Genomic DNA, 21,078 nt, shown 5'->3' on the forward strand with positions numbered 1-21,078 from the left:
GAAACACTCTCTGCTGCACCAGCAGTTGTTTTTAGACTGCTTGCAGGACTGGAGAACCAAGTAATCGTAGTTGGACTGGTACCCATTAGGCCCTTTATGGTGTATCATCACCTTTCTGCCTGCAATTAGGTTACATGCTTAATCTTTTGTGACTAATTTCATTTGCTTGCAGCAGGTTTGCTGTTCTTTAGTTAGAATTTCCTATAGCTTCTGCTGCTCACCTTAGTGCTGTCCTCCTTTTTCCTGTTCCTTAACCACTTCTTCTCACTCTCACATCAGTGTGTTTTGGACAACATACCCAAACCAGCAGATTTATCTTAGCATGTGCAAACTACGTATTCTTATGTGTGTGGCCTCCTCAACAGCTTTTGCTTGATTAAAAAGGGGACCTTCTTCCCTGCTGATGAACTAGGGACGGCATGCTTTGTTGTGTGGAGGTAGCTACTCTTCTGTGGAAAAGCCTGACAAGCCCTGAAATGTTTAAATGCCATTAAATTAATTGTTCTTCTGTGAAATCAGTCCCTCACGCACACGTCACAGGTTAATACGATGGTTCAATGTCTCAGCCATTGAGAAGGCAGTAAAGAGACTCTGAGGATGTCCTGCCACCTCCCACATACTGATGGTATCCAAGGTACAGAGGAGCTGTGCTTTGGCAGCAGTGGTAGCCTTTCATGCAACTCTTCCCTATAAGTTAGCTGATTGCAGTAAGTTGAAAGTATTTTGGTATTCACAATGTGCTCCCTAATCCCCCAAATACATATCCATGCAGCAGCCCCCTGCTAAAAGCTTTCTGAAATGTGAACAACCCCTTGACATAAATCAGGTGTGGCACAACAATGGTAAGTCTTTCTATCTCCTCACCACTTTCCTCCTGAGAAGACCAAAGGATTTCCTTCTCTTTATAAGACACTTCCTTGGTCAGCTGCTGAAGGCTGCACATCAAATGCATTATTGATAACAGCCCTTGGAAGTTGCATCCATGCCTTACAGACTCCCAGATGCTGTCTGGAACACTGCAGAGGAATTACTGTAGCTGGACAAAGATTATCTGCTTCTTTCTAAAGCCCCTGAGATAGAAATCAGTGTGAATCTCCTGCACAGCCTTTTCTCTCCCACCATTAGATCATTGTAAGCATGAAATAGAAGAGAAGAAAATAGAACCTCAGGGATTTTGAACAAGGCCATTGAGTGAGGAGGCACCAAGGAAGATAATGTCCAACTTTCTAGGCACTTGCAGAGTGAGATGAGGAGTGAAATTTAGCCTAATTCTGACATTCCCTCAAGCACAGTGGCCATGCTGTGCTGTTCCTTCCCACAGCAGGAATCTGAAGCAAGCAGGGGTTGAGAAGGGCAGTTCTTGGTGTTCCTGCTCAGTGTTCGAAGCCTGTGCACTCATGCCAGCCATGCCTTTAAAGTGACTTTCCTGCTTCTGGTGACTTGAGTCCCCACATTGTCCCATATTGCTCTAAGTTGATTCATGTGCACTGCAGAGAGATTCCCCCCTTCCTCCTGGGGCTGGTGGTGGAGCTGGGGCGGCTTATGGGTTTTGAGCATTGGACTGTACTCGGTGCCAAGGAGAACCGTCACCCTCTGCGGCTGGTGGCTGCTGTCTGTTCCCTGCAGCCCATTCTTCTGTTCTGTGTCCATTCCCATGGCAATTAGGTGGCTGCACAGAGCCCCTTCCTTCCCAGTAGGGTAGAGCACACTGCTGGAAGAAGGATCTTTGCCAAGGATCCAGCCAGCTCAGGAGAAGAGTGCCATGCAGGTGTGCAGCAGCTGGGTTCCATAATGTTGGTTGTTGCCCTCCTAGTTCTTAGGAGAAAAAGTCTTACAGCTGTTACACTGGCTTGTCCAAAGCAACTTCCATCTTCTTGCACCTCTTACTACTGCTCTGGGCATTTTGGCTGGACAAAGCACTTCTTCTTGGTTCTTCTGACATGCTGCAGAAGCTGTTGCTAAACAGCACTGGCTGTGCTGTCCTTAGAGATACTCCGTGTCTTTTTTACCTCCTCCTTGTCTATCTTCATAGAGACTCACCACGATCTTGTCCACAGGAGATGTCTGTGGTGTCCTGTAGACACCTGGTGTGATAGGAAGGCATCTATAAATGCTGAGCTTTTGCTTTTGGGAGAAAAAATACAAAGCACCTCTAAGAGCAGACTGTAGCTTGGCCAACCATGTTAAAATCTTCATAGTCCCGTTGCACTCAAGATTGTTTCTGGTTTAAACCCTGGCCCCCAGTTGATAATTTATTTTTACTGCCCACAGCAGAGTTTCCCCATGGATGCCAAAGATTCCCACCATACACTGGGCTGAGCAGGAAGGGAACAGAGCACAGGGGAGGACTCTCAAAGTGCTTGAGGTGAATTCAGTAATGGGTCATCTGGTGACACCTGCCAGTGTTGGACTGGGAGAACGAGTGAGAGCTCATGCTTAACATGGCTTTGGGTGGGAGTCTGGGTCAGGGATGTGCTGTGTCACTCTAATGCCTGATGGGAGCACCACACAGATGCAGGACCCAGCCTGTGGCTGTCATGTCTGCTAGATAGAAAGTTGTTAAAATGCAATTTTTTTGCCTAAAACTGTATCTATGACTGGCCTCCAGGGATGTGTGGGTTTGAAGGTGTCTGGAACATCTGGATCATTGACAGTGTGAGTAATTAACTTAGCTGGGGCTGTAGAGGCCAGTGAGGTAGGCTCAGAAAAGAATCTGTTATCACTTACCTGTGAGTTCCTCCTGGGCTCTCCCATGCTCTCTGATAATTTTCCACTCAAACTGGGAAACTTTGTCATGTAGTTAAGGAAATTGAGTATAGAGGAGTGATGTGATATGCCCAAGGTCAAGCGTGGAGACTGGATTAGGCCTTCTATTCTCCCTTATCCTAATGCTTTGCCTTAATCACAAGCTTTCTTTTGTATCACTGTGATTGTTTAGGGAACTGGTGCATCAGCAGCAGCACAACTTGTTTGTGTAGCATCTTGTGTCTGAGCAAATCAGTTTGCTTTCAAAGCTGTGCACTGTGTAGGCTGGGATTGCTTTTCCCTCTGTGTTCCCATTGCATTTCTTTTCTGGCTCCTCAGCATTTATGTCCCTAGCAATCATCATTGAGGATAATGGGAGCAGGCAAAAGAACCACAGGAGAGTCATCCTTTGCCAGCCATCTTCCCTTGCACATCTTAATACCATATGTCAAGCGCAGTTGCTCAGGGCTCCACAGATATCTCTTTTTCAGCCACCCAAGGAGCTGGGGTTGTTTACGGTGTCGGCCTCACAAGATGGCAGGTGGAGAATTGGAAACTGCTCCTGAGAAGCTCAGGATTGCAGCAGTGCTCTGAAAAGAAACACTTGGTATGTGCTGATGCCCCCAGGAGCTGAACAGCTGGGTCTTACAAGAAAACTGACTGCAGTAACAAAAGCAGGCATGGGTCTTCAGATAGCTTAAAGCCCTGCTTTCAGAGGTATTGAGCACCCAGTACATCCCCTTGCTCTCTCTGAGGTGAACATAAGGGAGGCCCTTGCGGGTGCATTTAACTCAGTGTCCACCTCCAGTGAGTGCCACTCCCAGTGACAGCTGGAAGAAACCAGTAACAGAGACAGTAAGATAGCGAGCTCTCTGATGTGCAGAAATACTTGTTTTCTCAGAGCTAGGTTGAGTTCTATAAACCATCCAGGTGGCTTGCTGGGCGATCTGTCCAGAATTCACAGAGCTTCAGCAGTGCTTTACAGTGCTGTTATGGTGCCATACACTGCGTCATTCCTTCTCCAGGGCATCTCGTGCCATCAGATCATGACCAGACACTCAGTGAGAACTGTGGGACAACTCTGCACTGGTGATTTTGCTTGGAGGTGGACTGGGTGAGACTCAACAGAAAATATTATTCCGTAGGGTTTTTTCAGTGGTGGAAGCATGGCTGTAAAGCATCACATAACAAGGCAATCAATAGTGGAAGGACCAGCACAATTTGTGTGGTATTGAGGGATATATTTTAGTGTCTGCTGTCACTACCACTGGCTTATACCTAGAGCAAACCAACTGGTATTCATGGTATTCATTAGAAAACTGAGATGAGTGTATTTATTGCAGAATCCCTGAGACTGGTCTGCTCAGTCTTTGGGTAATGTCCAGTGAATGGGTGCATGCTCATGCCACTGTATATATGGAAGACCAATTCCTTTTTGAGGCATCAGAGTATGAATTTTCAGCGAATGTTCTTTGTTAATAGTGGTTGATGGTTTTGGTGAATAAATGGTAATTGATTAGAAATAGTGCCTGCTTTGGAAACTGAAACTCATCATGTCTTTCTGGGATGTAATAGCAAGATTGGCTTGTCTACCAGAAAGTTCAAAGTGTTTTCCAGAAAAAGGAGAGAATTACCCGCTTTTCTACACAAGAAAGGAGAGGTTTGGAAAAGGGAAAGGTGCCTGTTGGCCACACTTTGGTTTGTAATGCCTTGGTGGCAAAGCACCCAGGCTCCCATAGCCTCAGTTTCTTGCATGATATGGGCTAATTTCAAGTAGTCTGTAAAATTTTTCTGCATCCCCATAGAAGTGTTTCCCACTAGATTCCAAGTGTGAATGTCTCAAACTTCCATGGTGCAATAATCTCCATTTTTGTAAGGAGCTCTGAGAGACAATTTATTAAAGGTTTAACAAAGTATTTTATACTTTCTTGCATCTCCAGGAGTTTCTTGCAAAGAAATTCTTTGTGAAAGTTTATTATTCAAATTTGGAGGGAGGGAAGGAAATCAATTTCCTCCTTCAAAACTGCATTTTTTCACTTTTCTATGTGCTTATCACTCTCTGCCTTGCCAGGATTATTCTAATCAGATTTCACATATAAAAAAAAACAATAACGTAAAAATAATTCTCCTCTTTCAAGTCTTTGTGAGGCTTAAGTAAATTAAGACATTGATCAGATTCTGCTCCCTGTTGAAGCTGTGAATACAATGGAGAGTACCTGTTGTGACTGGGGAAAGGATTGTGTCTGATGTGTGTTTTTCATCTTCAGAGGGAGGCCAGAAGGAAGGATTGAAGTCAGGCTCATGCCTGGGGGTTATTTGGTTAAACCTGTATTTCAGGTAGCAGCTGGGATGTGGACCTGCCAGCCACATGGCCACAATCCAGCCCAAAGGGGACAAATGGCAGAGAAGAGATGCTTGTGTGGCTGCAGGTTGTGCTGCAGGAAGCTGCTCCAGCAACCAGACCTTCCAGGCTGTGCTTAACCACCACCTCTTGCATCCAGCTGTTGGAAAGGGGAACCAAGTGTCCGAATTGCTCGAGTCGTTTTGCAAGTCTGTCCTCAGCCTAATGCACCAAAATGCCAGCCTGTAGCAAAGCCAGCACAGCTTCTCTGCATACAGCTTATTTCTGGTTTGGCAGCTGTTTGGGAACCTTATTTGCTGTACATGTCAAGAGTGATAGCGCTCCTATGGGTGCTGTGACCTTGAGCATCCTTTCATTCTTCCTCAGTAAGCTCATTACAAGCTCCTAAATCGTCATCAGGGATTTGCCATGAGCTAAAATGAAAGTGTCTTTCTGTAAATACTGCCACAATGAAGTACATTCAGCTCTCAGATGAGGTCTGGGCTTGTGGGCTTGGTGGAGAAAGGCCACTCTGATACCAGTCCTTGTATGACAATCTATGTTTTTACTGAGTTTGACAAGGAATAACTGTATATTACATAGATCCTCAGAAGGTTCCATAGGGACCTTGTTGATAGTGGCCAAAAGGTGTGGATGAGTGTTTATACTCAGCCTGGAAGAAGACAATGCACAGGCTCCTGGATGTGGTAGTTTTTCTTGGAAGTCCCAGGCACACAAAGTTTGGTACTACTATTTAGTAATAAAACAGGCCTGCAGTCAACATTTAAAAAAAATGTTGTGTCCTTCTTTGCAGATGGGAGTTTTGTATTTAGCGTGCTAATAGGGCAGTCTGTAGGGTTCAGCTCCCTGTTCTCCCACACATACCTTGCCTTGACTTGATGATTCAGTTCAGTTGTCTAAACCTCGACATTCCTCTCCCTCTGCAATGTGCCAGCATCCCCTGCCTGGCTTCCACAAGACCATGGATCTCCCTTAGGACCTGCGTCCTACCTGCCAGCCCTCTTCGTGTCTTGCATGCCCCAGGACATCTTAGATGGCACTGGAAACCTATGTTAAGGCAACTAGATCGAGCCCTTAATCTCTCTGCCTCAGCTGCTCATCAGTATGATAGAGATAAGGTTCCTTTCTTCCTCCCACAGAGACAGTGTGGAGATAAGCGTGTTGCTGATTGACAGGCACTTGGATGCCGTGGTAAGGGCACTGTGTAAGAGCTTGAGTAGATAAGAGAGTGACTACATGACAGCATGAGGTTTTTTTGCGTTGTTCTATACCTCAGAAGATTTTCTCCTTCACATGTCCTTTTCCTATCAGGTTGTTAGTCCTGTGAAAGAGATGAGCTCACATGAGTCTCTCACACCTGAAGCCTTCCAGGGTTGAAATTGCTCCAGACCTAGCTGGGTTTCTCTCTGAGCCCAGCCATCCTGTCCCTGTTTGACCTCTTTGCCCCACATTACTCAACCAAAGAAGTGTCCCAATAATTCAGCCGTGTTTGGAGGCAGCTTCTATTTGGGATAGCTCTGTTATTCATTAGAATAAAAGGCAAAAGGAAGCACTTGGTTTTCAGGTTTGTCAGGTTGGAATGGTATGGGGAAGTAGGGAAATACCGTCTGACTTCAAAATGGAATAAATTGGCCTGACACCACCTTAAAGAATAAACCCAGAAGCTAGATACCGTGTTTTTCAGTTAAATCACTGTTCTGACACCTAGTTACTTCATTACCAGTGGTGCTGTAAATTCTTGCAGCTCCCTGTGGTTTCAGTGGGATTTCAAAGTAATCACAAGCCCTGCAGTTCTTTCCCCTTTTATTTACAGACTTCAAAAGCTCAGTTTTGTGCTCATCATTTAGGACTCTCTTTCCTGTCATCTGTTTGGAGACTGTCTGAAAGAAATTTTCTATAGCCAGGAGATCTTTTCAAAGTTTCCACTAAGGGGACTAAATACCAGGAGTCTCTGGAGCATAAGAGACCAAGACAGTCAAGCTGTAAGACCCCACTGAAATCTGTGGCAGGGTATGAGCTCATCTCTGTGCTAGGGTCTTCTCTTCCCTGGGAAAGATCAAACCATTACCCTCTACAGCAGAGGACTGCCATGCTCAGCAGGGGTGGTGGGTACGTTGAGGGCAGCAAGAGGAAGCTGTAAAGAGCTGTGTGCTCTGCAACCAAAGCTTCAGCCACACGGTTCTCGTAGGAGCCTGTACATCTTTCCAAAAACCCTGCGAGAGACTCTGCAGCATGCACTTCTTAGGTCATTATGTCCTTTTATTTATCTTCACTTTCACAGTGTCTCCTTTCTTTGTGCCTGTAGTCATCAATCATATGTTCAGATACTTGGGTATAATCTGCTCACAGTAGCGTCACTTCAAATTGTAAAATTCTTTATGGTTAATAATTTCACAGTTTCTGTGAACATTGATGTAATTATCAATGATGGACTTTCCCTCCTGCAACTCTTGAATCTTGAGTCATTGAAACCTTCATGAAGTGAGCAAAAGCTGCCAGGCATTCTGAGTGTATTTTTAAGTTGATGTCCTTGCGTAGATTCTCCGATCACTTTTATTCTTTGGGTTTTTTTACTGAAAACACACCTAAGAGAAGGCTGCAGTGGCCATTGCTGTACTTCCATGAATTGCTAGCACTCGGAGCCAGGAGCTGTTCATATCCATCTTGTTCAAGCTGGTTATATCTGGGGCTGATTCAGTGGCCTTATACAGTTACTAAGTCATGAGGGACGCGAGCATATCCTCAATTCAACAGAAAGTCTCTTGTATCTGCAGTTATTCTTCTGGTCAAATTCTTGGCTGAACTGAGGAAGTGTTTTTCTTCAGAAGATCCTGGGGGACTAGCTTTTGATCTAGACCTCAGGGCACCTCTTGTGCTCTGCAGAATTTGGCAGCATCCATGTGGTGAAAATATCCCTCCCTGTGTCTTTCTAACTCATCTCTCTGTAGGAGCCATCTGTCTGTCTAATCTTCCCAGGGCTAACGGATGGCTGTGCTTAAGAGTTTGACCATCCAAATAGAGTCCTCGAGTGATGGAGCCAATGATGCAATGACTGCTGGTGCATGGTGAGCTCTGTGCAGCCTGGCTACAGCTGCCTCCTTGCTTTCTTTGCACCTCTCAAATCTGCAGTATAACTTTTAAAACTGACATCCCAGATGACCCTAATCTTGTGGTTCTAATGCAAATATTGACCACATTTCCTTTGAAAAATGTTTGAGGAAGGAAGGAGGAATAGCTCAGAAGACCTACATTGTCATCTGTACAAAGCTAAATCCACATTGAGTAATACAAAGACGAATTTCCATACTCAGAATGTGTAATTGCATAGCAAGTACAGTGTGCATGCTTGGTAGGTAAATTATATTGCTCTGAGGCTGTCATAACAAAAATGTTGAGGACACAAACCAGATTTACATATTTGGAAAAGTGGGCTTACATATGATTCTTGCTCATTTAGATAAATCAGCTAATGTATTAATGTATTAGCTTAATACTTGATGGAGACAATAGCCTTGACTCCTCAAATATACATGTTCAGAGAAAAATAAAGATTCAGAAGCAATTCTTTCAGTAAATAGGGGGATTATTCACAAATCCAATAAAAATTTGCAGTTTTTTACTTCCCCTCCTACAGTCTTTTATGGTTTGAAAGCATCTGAAATAATGCTATCTTCTGATTAGATACCTTTTTTAAAATTCCCTATCAGTCATTTTCCTTTCTATTTTTTTCAGTTTCTTTTCTGTTTTTTAAATAATAAAAGCCACTGAATAGTTCTTTTGTTTGTGATTGCAGAGTCAGCAGAAAATAACTGTCCAGACTGCAAAAGAGAACTTATTTAACCTGCTCTTTAGATTACGGTGAATAAATGAGAAGGAGAAATGTGTTTCTGGACGTTTTCAGCCTTTAGCAATTCAATGACCGTGCCCTTTTCAACCTCAGCTAACTGAAATACACACTCCTAATGAAGTTCTGCCATTCAATTATTTTCATGTTTTCATTGCTTTGATTTTTTTTTAATCACCTTCATTGCCCAGACAAATGGCACCTCAGTAGCTTTATTAGTCTGTCCCTTTTCTGCTAAGGACATCCCATCACCTTTAGTGTTGGAATACCTGCAGATTTCTTTGAGAAAGCAGTTGCAAGATGGAAAGTGTGACTAAGCTGTCCTGTTCTGTGGAAAGCAAGCTGTGAGGGCCCTGTCAAAATTGGTTGAGTCATTTTTACCTGGAGCAATATTTTAATGTAGCAATTGGGCCAGGACTGAAGGGTTTTCATCCATCCTGTAAGGAGGATGGTGTATTCTGAGTGACTGCTTGTCCTCTCACAGCAGTTTGGAAAGGACCTGAAAAGTTTCATGTGATGTGACAGAGCAGAGCAAATAGAAAACCAATTAGGTGTAGGCACATAGTGGGGCAAAGCAGGTCCTGGAGACAGTAAAGTGTCATAAAGGCTGGTGTGCAGAGAAGAGAGACAAGGAGATGAGTTCAAGCATTGAGGTGAGTCCTTGGAAGCCCAGCCCCATTGAGAAGTCTCAGAGGAGGGTGAGCTTCACTGTCTGAGCATCTCTGACAACATTTTCCAAGAGAGCATTAGCAAGCTTAAAACAGAGAAAAAAGTGTTCTTCACATAATACGTGATGGCTGTAAAGGATACCACAGATGGCTGGAGATCAGGGCTGTGGGCAGTGTTCTTAAACTTTTCACCAGTATAGCCAGTACTGATCCCTACCAGCAACAAAATACTCATCTAGATGCACCCCTGGCAGAAGGAAACCTGTGTTCCAGAGGGTCAAGGAAGAGTGGGTAGAAAAGGTCCTGGAAGACCTGAACATTTACTTTAACTCATGGTGAAAAGTCATCACTCTCCTGCCTTAGTTATTCTTTTTCCTATCTCCTCATGTTTCATGCAGTCTTTTCTCTTGATGTCACATGTCCTGGGGGCATTAGCCCAGAGGCCTGGGAAACAAGGGGGCAAGCTTTTTGGGCAGGGCTGGATTTTTCAGCTGGCTCCAGGTTTGGAGGCAATGGGCACAAAATTAAACACAGGTTCTGTCTGAACACCAGGAAATGTTATTTTACTGTGAGGGTGGCTGAGCACAGGCACAGGTTGCCCAGGGAGGTTTTGGAGTTTCCCTCCTTGGAGGAATTTCCTCCCTCTTTGATTCTTTGCATCCCTGGTATGTTTTAATGGTCTCTGCAGATGTCTCTGGAGATGGTTTGGAAGACTCAGCTGAAGTGGCTTCATGGCTCTGGAAACTAGGGGACCACAGAGTAGAATAAAGCTATCCAATGTCTTTAGATGTCTTTAAGGTGCAAATGCAAATAAGTTTCCAAGATTAGAGCCAGTGAAAGAAGTGCAGCAACAGAGCAACCTGCTACAATAAGCTAGTGCATAAATATTCCAGCAGAAAGGTTCACAGCCATCTGCAAAGACCACTAAAACTTACCAGGGAAGTCAGAAATCAAAAAGAGAGGTAATAATCAGTCTTCAGTGTCTCAGGAGCATACAGGCCTCTTTCCGCATTATGCTACGTGAATGTCTTTTGTATTGCAGTATCAGCCTTTAGGTGATTAAAAAACCAGGGAGGCACAGCAGTTTTAATAAAGCACTCAGATATAGACTGGAGCTATTAACTTGCTGGAAGTCCTGGTTGTTTTGAAGGAACAATCTGGTTGCCATTAAAAAACAACAGTAAAAAATATCTCCTGCCCCCAAAAATTTTGCATGCTTGCATTTGTGTTAATAGTTTCCTTTGTAAGAAGTAGGAGGAAAGTGACAGGAAGGTCACTCCAACAGGAAGGCTAGCGAAGACTTGGGTATGAGAAAGTGGGTTGTGGAAGAGATTCATTATGTCATGCAAAACCTATCACCCCCCTGTCCAGATTCCTCTGTCCAACTCAATACCACTGTAATAAATCTCCACCTCTTGGCTCATGTCTGCATCCAGGACATGTTATCAGTCACTGCTGACAAGGACTATTAGTCACTATTGCTAGTGTAGAAATTCAGTCTGAACAGACTGGATGGGAGAGAAACCAGTTTCTTTGCACTAAGAAATGTTTGCTGCCAGGGATGTGTGATCTAGAAGTTGGTACAGCTGCCTGTTGCCCAACACTGTCCGTGCAGCATTCCCATTTCTTGGGCAATACTCACTGTTTTAATGAGTACCATGTTCCTCTGTGCATTGATTCCTTTGGTGTGCACCAGCACTCCTCCCAGACACTCCAGAAGCTCTGAGATGATCCTGTAATCATCATTAATAAAAATGTTGCCACTTAATTTGTGCTCTCATTTCAGAATGAGGAGGTAACATTCCTGATGATCTGCCTTTAAAGGGAGCTCATTTGTTGCTCTTACTCAGTGAGAAGGGAGGGAGATTATCTTGTTCCATTTGGAAACTGCAGTGTTAATTAACAGGTCTCCAGAACCATCTGTGAGTTTTTATTACAATTTAAGATTTTTTTCCACTTGTTGATGTAGTTGGTGGGGGGAGGGAGCAGGGGTTACAGGTTGAGAGGTTGTAATTGTTTCACTTGCGTGTATAGATACCTGTGAACACATACACAACAAATGTTATTAAGGGCAGTAGTGCTGTCTCCCTGCTTTTCCTCGGCAGATTCCCCCAGCCACCCAAGTTCTCTGTATGGGTGTTGCCTCTCGTTTGGTATCTGACTTTTTTTTTTTTCAGCAGAATTCCTCCAGACGAGCTGTCATGGATTGCTCCAAGCCACGGTCCAACAGGACAGAAGGTGCCTGAGTTAGCTTCAGCAGTGAAATTATACAGCAGAAGGCATTATTAAAAGTGGATCTTTTGTCCAATAAATCCTCCTTTATGACTCAGAGATTGGAAGGAATTCAGAGAAGGGCTACAAAAACAGTTCTGTGGCTGAGGGTCGAGTTAGAGGGGCTATGTTAAGAGAGGGAAAGGTATTGGCATTTGTTAAGGGAGAAAACTGAGCGTGTGATGTGCTGTATTGGCTAAGAGTGGGGATGTTTTCAGGAAACCAGCAATGACCATGAAATGAACACAGCAAATTACATAGGGAGTTTCAACCTGGTGATGGAAGTGCACTGGTTCAGTGCCTTTAGCTGGAAAATGGAGCTTTCCAGGTGTGTAGAGAACATAAATACAGGTATGTGATGGAAATCACTGTCCTTGCACTGCTAGGGATGTATCCCTTTGACCTGGCCCATAACCAAGGGTGGGAAGACAGGGGTTAGTAGTACCCTCTCTTTTGATACCCTTGTAAAATGGACATTTTTGCTGTGACAGAAGAAAAAGCCCTCTCATTTGCAAAGAATAACAAGTAATTTGGAAGCTGGAGAAAGCTTTTATTTTCCACTGAGTGTGTGTTAATTAACTGTCTGTCTCACAAATTAACTATTAGTAGAAGGTGCTTAAGTGAAATGCCCTGAAGCTTCTTAAGCATAGTCTCTGGAAAAAGAAGTTGGGATCTGCTGTAAAGTCCAGTCACAGATCTGAGGAGAGCCTGCAGCAATCCTGCAAGAAGGATGCTGGCAGCATTTCCATCCTAGCTTCATTCTCTGATCTCTTGGCAGGTTTTCATTTCAGCAATGACAGTATTCTTTTAACCCAGCTTTTGTACCTGTTGGGTTTTCCTGGAAGCACTGGTTTTCTCTGGTTTGTGCTGCATATATTCTAGTCTGCTGGACTTTGGATGTCTAAGATAGAGGTGCATCTGATCTTAAAATCTGTTAGTTAAAGGAGCTTCTAGACTTCTGACTCTTAGGTGATGTTTATGTTTTCCCAGCTCATTAGAGGAATAATATGTGCTGTATTCCTGACTTCTGACTCTTGGGCTCCATTGTGGGAGGGAGGGGAATGTGGTTGTTTTCATTTTGCTCTGTTCATGGCTGAAGGTCGTGAGCATCTCCTTATGCCCACTCTGGGTGCAGGCTCTGTGGCCTCCACTTATTAGGGTTTTTAACTCTTCCCCTTAGTTGCTGCCTGTTACTTGCTTCCTGTGCCACTTCTTTTCTTGGGAAAGCATCGTGGTGCTTGAGGCAGCAGCGACTGCTCTGTGAACACCCCCTGCTCCCCTTTGGGGGACAGGGCTTCTCTGTTTAGGGCACATGGGAACCTGAAAAAAGCAGCAGGGATATGCACAAGGATTTGTTCCAGCCTGTCAGCAGCCCATCAGCACAGATGCAGCAGCGTGTTTCAGGCTGATGCCTCAGCACCTCCTTTCTTCATCTCCCTGGGAAGGCAGAACGGACAAGCCCAGCTCTATTTTCACCAGGGGAAAGTGAGAATTACTCACCGCAGCTCCGGGCGAGGCAGTCTGAATTTCTGTCGGCTTGATGGGAGTGGGTGGAGAAGGGGACGCTGGACTGCTTTGCTCCAGCATCAGTGGCCATGCCATGGAGCAGGAATCCTTGCCCTGAGCCTCAGAGCAGGTTTCCAGCAGCAGCAGCAGGAACACATGGGGGGTGGGTGCCGCTCCCTCTGCTCCTGGCATCACTGTTTCATTCCCAGTTTTAGCAGCCAAAGGTACGGGTAACACTTCTGCATACAGAACTTTGCTAGGGCATAACAGCTTGCGTGATTTAATTATTTTAATTGGAATTAACTGTGAAAATAATTCCCTCTTTCAGCAGGAATAAGCAGGATACAGCCTGTCAGAATTTTTTCAAATGAGCTCTGCTGAAGGCAGAGGTGCAGAGATATGTAGTCAGCCTGCTTTAATGAGATTTGGCTGTAATTTTGTGATGAAATTATTCTAGGTTAAACTCAATCACAAAAAAAAAAAAATGTGTTTCATTGTATTAAGGCATATTTGAGACCCACAAATCTCAGTCACATTATTGGTGAGATAAAAACCATCAGAAATTATGTCATTTTGAAAGATTTTCATTTTCCAAATAGATGTTGGAGAACAAATACTGCTCGTAATGCTGGGTGCAGATATACCAGGATGTGATAATTCATGGATTTCTTTCCCGAATAGTTATTAAACTAAGAAAAAGCAGTGCAGATTTGCAAAATATTGAGATTATTATAGAAGTCTTAGACACAGAAAGCGACCTTCAACTGAGAGGCCATGAGTTGTTTCAATTTAAATTAGATGGAAGGCTAAACATTCAACTGTAACAAAGATTTATTATTTCATAAAAGTGAAGGAAACTAGTTATAGAGGCAAACTAGGCTGTAGAGCTGTGGACTTGAATACAAAAGTGGCCTGGATGGATTTTTTAATTTGTGAGAGAGGTAAAAAGCTGTAGAATTAGTATACCAGATCTAGGAAAAGTCTGGTGGGGAGGGAAGGACATTTAGTCTAAGAGATCTTTTGAAAAAAGCAACAACCACCCCTAATAATAATAATAGTAGTATTAATAATAATAGTAATAAACAACCCAAAAAAGAAAACCACAGACAAAGATAAAAAATGGGATATTTGCAGGCAGGAAACCCACAAAAATTCAAAATGCGATTCAGTGAGGAAAGGTACTGCTCTTTGGCCAGAAATCATAGAGGAGAAGTGAGAATTACCAATATGGAGAGGAGTGAGATGACCGTCAAAAAAACAGTGAGAGGAAAAAAGAACGGAGAAAGGAGAACAATTAGTGGAATGCTGTTTAGCCACTAATGTGTGAACAGAAGGAATGGTGCTCTTCATCACTTAATCTGTTGCCAGAGAGGATGGAGAAAGCGAGTGTTTAGGAAGCAGAATGAAGCAATTGCATCTAAATAGGAAACAGTGCCCCAGACTGCTGAAGGATCTGACATCCCAAATCATGAGTCTGTTGACACACAGACATCTGCTCATTCTATGAAGACTACATGAAAAAGTCCTTCATACTGGGGAATATGGAAAATTTTGTTTAAAAATGAGCAAAATAAACATTATGAACATGTAGAGGCTCATCCTTTTGGCTTCAGTGTAGTCCAGAAAGGGAAAAACTGTTTCAAATGATGGAGATAATAAGATAAAATGTAACTTGATTTTAATAAAGGTAGATAGTGCAGGTTATTCTGTTACTGGTGTCCTAGACAGGGGGAATGCAGTAAATCTGGTTTGTCTGGATTTCAGTGAGCATTTGCTGTCATGCCACACGTGTTACTAGTGCAGTTGGGAAGGGCAGGATTAGCAGAAGAGAGGACTGCAAAGGGAGGGACGATCCCTGCAACAGAGCTGACCACAGGTTGTGCTGCAGGGTGAGCCTGTCCTGGCTGCAAAGCTGCTGAAGTTTAACTGAGGGAAGCACGAGGGAAAGCCAGGTCTGGGAGATGCTGTCACTGCAGTGGGCAAATGGAGCACTGTGTAGGAAACACTGTAGTAATTCTGGGGTGCTGGAGTTGGTGCAGCATCAGTGACACAAGAAGTTGTTATGTTATGTAAATATTAAAGAATTTGGCCTAGAAATAAGAATTTGCAGTCCTAAGTTTGCTGTAAAACTGTGAGCCAGTAGTGAAATGCAATTCAGAAAATGCCAAATAACCACACAAGTTGTAGTAGGAACAAATCAGCCACAGAGAGTTGAGCACATACTGAAATGCTAAAAAAATCAACACAGACACCCAGTCTAATTTGTGTGTGCATTAGTTGTATTAAAAAAGGTTGAGCAGAGCAAGTTCAGAGAAAGTCCTTTCATATGATCTGCTTTCCACTGATTTGTTTAGTCCCCAGCAAAATGGAAGATGAAAATGCATTGTAATTACTGTATAAATTACCACCAGGGGGTAAATACTGGCAGTGTTTATGCTGAAGGCCAAAGCTGGCACAAGAACAAATGGTCACTGCATGGCAGTGAATCCAATCCAATAACTCATTTAAAAGTGAAACTTGATGGACTTGTGAAAGAGATGATGAGGTATTGCAAGGAACAGAGCAGTGGTGGACTAGGAGGGTACTTTCCCTCTAGTAATTTTCCTCTGTCTTAGAACAGTAATTTTTTATAGCCAGAAGTCCAGTTATGGTGAGATTGGTTTTTTAAATGGAAGTAGTTTATTAATGACATTGAGAGAAGCAAATTATAAATGGCAAAAACCCTGTAAGTATTCCCTTGGAAAATTGCAGAAGTGTTTATAAATGTGCTTCTGTAGGATGCTGCCTGTGAATTAGAACAGGCAAAAGCGAGGAAATTACAAACCATGGATCATGGTGCTACCAAAGACCACCGCAGTGGAAGCCTGTGTAAATGGCTGAAGTTGTTTTCCTGTGGTTAAACACGTGTCTCACTAAGGGGCTTTTCCCAGCCATGCCCTGGCTGTCTCCAGGACACACCTGGGTGCCCAGCAAGTGCCCTTTGTGTCCATGGCACAACCTTTGCCAAGAGCAGTGCTTCATTTTTCCTGAAGCTAAATGTAGTGAATCACCTGCTCATCTCTTTGCATCTTCTGTGGCTCCCTCACTCTTTGCTGAGAAATGCAGATGTTTATGATGTTTTTGTCTCACTTGCAGCGTGGTGATTAATATTCTGCAAGTTGCTGAGCTTACGGGTACCGATTTCCTGCTCTACTTACTGTACTTAAGTCAGCTTGGTTTGTTTTTCTTCCTCTTGCTAATATCCACCTGGTGAGTTAATTGTGTAGGAAAACAGCCAGTGAAGACAGAAAATGCAGAAAATGTGACATCGAGCTCAGCTGGGAGTATTCTGCAGTTCATTTCTGTGTTGGGAGTGTGTGACGGGCTGGATGGCAAAGTTTGCTGTGTCAGAGGAAGCTGTTTGTGGTGATGTTCCCTTGGTAAGGTCCTGACTTGTGAGCAGGAGTGATGGGCTCTGTCCTGGCTTGATTTTATGGGTGGGCAAACGATGTGTGGTTTCTGGACTTCCTCCCCAGAAGCTTGTGTAAGGGTTCACTGTCATTCTTGAAAGTGAATAGATATTCTTGAAGGTAGTTCCTCTCTTCTTCGATATCTGTTGCCATTCTGTGAATTGATGAGAATTCACACTGCGTTTCTTCTTTTACCTGACATGGAAAAAGATTTTACAAGACTAGATTAAAACCAAAATCTGGAGGAGACGCATATGAGGGTGTTCCCTTCTTGCTGGGGAGTTCATTACCAGGATAAGGTAGATCCTTGTTTACTGAGAGCATCAAGACTTGCATCTCCAAGAAAATCCTGTAAAAAACAGCAGAATTTGGGATGGCTGGACCTGGTACTTTGGTTGCACGCTTCCACTTTGTGTAAATAAATATCCAGTGGATCATGAGTTTGAACAAGTTCCCAGGACCACCAGGCAGAAAGAAGGGTGTATTGGGATGGGGCTGTTCCGGTGTCTCCTGGGGAAAGTGCTCCACTTCATGGAAAGCATCGGTGGTCAGAGTAAGGGAGACAGTGGTCTTCCCTTCCAGCACAGCCCTGCTTGCCTACTGGTCTGGTTTCTTGTCCTTAGCAGTCTGTACTAATTCTTCCTTCGTCTGAAATTGAATAATCTTAGTAGTTCCTCTTACTGATTCCTGCCCATTCAGTCCCAGCTTGCTTCCTGCCTTCTTCCTTTTCCCACATTTCCTTTTGTCTCTCTGGTTGGTGGTCCAGCTTTCTCTCATTTGTATTCAAATTGGCCAACTCATCCATTTTGTCAGGATCCAGCAGAGAAGATAGATGAAAAGAAATCTCTCTGCTGTCAATTCAGAGCAGTCCTGGCACAGCCTGTAACCATCCAGAGTTGAAATTGCCAGGAATTTGTTCACTGGAATGCATTCAGTTTGGACAGAATCAGTAGGAAATAACAGCTCTTGAACTATAGCACATCTCCCCTGTACTCATGTGTGAACTGCTCATTTTCACAGATCATCAGCTTAGCTAAAGCTTGGGTGAATATTCTTTACTCTGAAGGATGAGGCTGAGGGATGTTTTCTGCAGGAAAACTTCACCAGAATTAACACATTTTTCTTATATTTTTTCCTGTAAATGTCTGAGCTGTCATCGCTGAAAGTTTCCAGGTGAATTAATCTTGAAATAGTTGAAATTATCAGTTTAGTGGTTAAAACTTGGCAAAGTTATAAGCGTCTGAAAACAGGGGGTTATCACGGGATTTGTCATACAACTTTAATAATAGTTTCAGCTACAACAGCAAAATTCAGTAATGCAATGTAATTCTGAGGCATCAGCACTGCATGGATGGACACCATTACATAAATGGGACCTAAGAGAGTGAAAAACACCAGAGTACCCTGGTACTTAACGCCCTGGATCTATTCTGTATTCAGAAGGGTCTGAGCATAATGACAGAGTGGAAAGCAGCTCCCAAGATGTGTGTGCAGCAAAACCCGTGCTATGTGCGGGTAGTCCCCAGCACTGTCACACCTAAGCCTCGTCGCCTGGCCCACTCTTCCACCTCCCAGCTCAAATTTGAGTGAAATTTTTGGCAGCGCCAAACTGATGGATCACCATCCAATTTTCTAAAATGTCCTCCCTGACAGCATAGGCTGTGCCAGCAAATCTAACTGAGAATGTCCTGGATAGCAGCTCCAGGCCATTTGTCAAGTCTAGCTAAGGCTTGCAAGATAGAATTTCTCACTGCTCCCAGTGTCAGTGCCAGGAGTACAAGATATCCATCCCCATCAGGTGTCCTCCTGCATAGCTATGTCCTCTTCTCAAGTGTAATGAACAGATCAGTTCTGGAGCCCATATGTCATTTTAGCCTATCCTTGCTTAATAGCTGGAAGAGAAAGTATGGGACAAAAGAAGTTTATCCCTCCTAGTCATGTACAACCTTCCTTGCTCAGTTTCTTGAGTTTATTGAGTTGCCTTTGTTCTGCCTTCTTACAGATAACATTGACTTAATATGAGTTTTGGTGTTCCAATAGGATGTGTGTGAAAATGTGATATTACAAGAGGGGCAATGGCTGTAGCAAAGAGAAGGGACTTGGTGAGTTTTCAGCAGTTGGGGAGTTGCTTGATGTTGCAGGGAGAATGTTTGAGGCTCTTCTGCAAGTCCATCTTTAGCTTACGAGCTGGAGCAAAGGAGAGCTATGGACGCCTCTGTGACCAATCATGAGATACTATGAAAATGCTTTGAGCTTTAAGGTGTTCTCTAACTGCTAGAGATCAGGATGAGACCTAATATAGGGTATTTCCCCGTTTCTGATACTTGGTCCTGGCCTGCTCCCATATTTTCCAAAACATTCTTCAAGGAGGAGATTCCATGAGTCATCCTGGTCATGGTGATAAGCCGAGCAAAGGCTGCACAAAAGTGTTGGAAGTGCTTTGCTGTGACAGTAGCCTATGACTTGCTTCTTGCCACAGGGACCCGACGTTGCAGTGGGATACCGGCAGTGGGAAAAGCTAACTGGTTCCACTTGCTTTCCTCATTAAATGGGCCGAGCTGTGCAGGGCGGTTTGGGGAGTTCAGCTCGGGCTCTCCTTCCGTTGGTCTCCACTTTGGGAACATCGCTGCCAAGACAACCAGACAGCTTCTGCATATGTCTGATAGTTTGGGCAGGCAGTTGTCATGGTTATGAGCGCAGCATAAGGACCAAAATAGATGTATAGAAAGATGGTGATGGAAGCTGGCACATACCCTGTCTTTTCTGTACATGAGCTGACAGGATGTGGCATGGAGGAACCACCTGTGCCCGGGCTCCCTCCTGCTCCCGCAGAGTCAGGACTAGCCATGCATTTGGCCTTCACTGCTGCAGGTGGCAAAAGGAGCCGAGCTGTCTGAAAAAGGCAAAGTGAAGTTTTTCTGGGGGAAAAAATAGACAAGTGAAGATGTTAATTTGTGAGAAGAAGCTCATTTCTTGAGTTTTAGATTGCAGAGTATGAAAAATCTCAGTGTCTGAGAGTGTCAAACTTTCTCTCTCCTTCACTTATTTCTTTTTTCCCTCTTGAAGGGAAATATCAACCCATAACACTGCCTTTCCTCCTCTAAAACTGATTGTCAGATGCTGATTTTTTTTTAGCAATATCTTTTTTACTGCTTCTCATCATCACAAAACTCTTCCTTGGGTTTTGCTGTACAAATGCATCAAAACTGAACAGCATTCATGTTCCACTGAAGAACAGTGAGCTGCTCCTCCATGGATGTCCATTTCTGGTGGCCAACTGAGCACAGAGGGGAAGCAGAGTTCTTGCTTGGCTCCTGCTGCAAAGGTCCATGAGGCCCCTGGAGAAACCAGCCCCGCCCGTGCAGCTGCACCACTTTGTGAATCTCAGTCACAAACCCCTGAGAACTGAAAGGCAGAGTGGTTTGTCTGTGCAGCAGGCAGGTAGGCAGGTGAACAGCAGAGAGGTTGCCTAAGTTCATTTTCTCCTCTGGATTTGTAACTGGCCTGGAGGACAAATCAGAAGACACAAAGCAAAAACAGTGGGAGGAGGTGGTGGAGAGCTTTAGTCAAAGATGTTGCAGGGTTTTGGACAGAACCTTTGGACAGGGTCAAACTCGGCAGCCAGGTCCTCACAGGATCCCTAGCAACAGTAATGTTGATTGAATTCGGGCTGCCAGCACCAGGTCCTGCATTATCATACCTTATTTTACTGCTTTTCTTCTGCCCTCTTTCTGCTACAGAACCTAAAGCTACTTGGACATCTGTTTGTAACACCGTGGGATAAAGGGTAAAAGCAGAGGGGTTATTCTGAATGCTTTTTAGCCCAGATCTCCCTTTTGAAAGCCTCTTATGGCAGGGTTTTAAATTGGTTTAGGGACATAGCCTGAATGTGATAAAATGTTAGTTAACACGATGGGATAATCAAGTCACTTTGATTTCTCCCCAGGCAAACCTCTCTGCAGTCTATTAAAATAAAATATGATGCCACTGCTGTTTCCCTCAGCTGTAGTCAAGGAGATATTTGTTTTAATTCAGTACAAGATTGGCCCACAGGCTCCGATTTCTACTATCCGTATTGATGTTTGTAATTTATTGCCCTTTTACAATACACACTAAAAGGATGTTGTATTTGCCAGGGTGGCTTTTGAGAACTTTATCTCCGAATCAGTCTGTATAGGATACACAAATTGTTCTCTCTGTCGTTAATGTTCTGAGTCACACAATACTAGCACA

The 21,078-nt window shown here is 43.8% G+C and overlaps 1 protein-coding gene across 1 annotated transcript in view; it reads left to right on the forward strand.

Annotated features, from left to right (window-relative positions):
• The window catches only part of FGF12 (fibroblast growth factor 12), a gene marked incomplete at both ends in the record, with an annotated part of 99,035 nt that overhangs the window by 36,975 nt on the left and 40,982 nt on the right, over positions 1-21,078 (forward strand). The window lies entirely within an intron of this gene.

The sequence above is a fragment of the Coloeus monedula genome (assembly GCF_965178545.1).
Source record: "Coloeus monedula genome assembly, chromosome: 10".
NCBI lineage: Eukaryota > Metazoa > Chordata > Aves > Passeriformes > Corvidae > Coloeus > Coloeus monedula.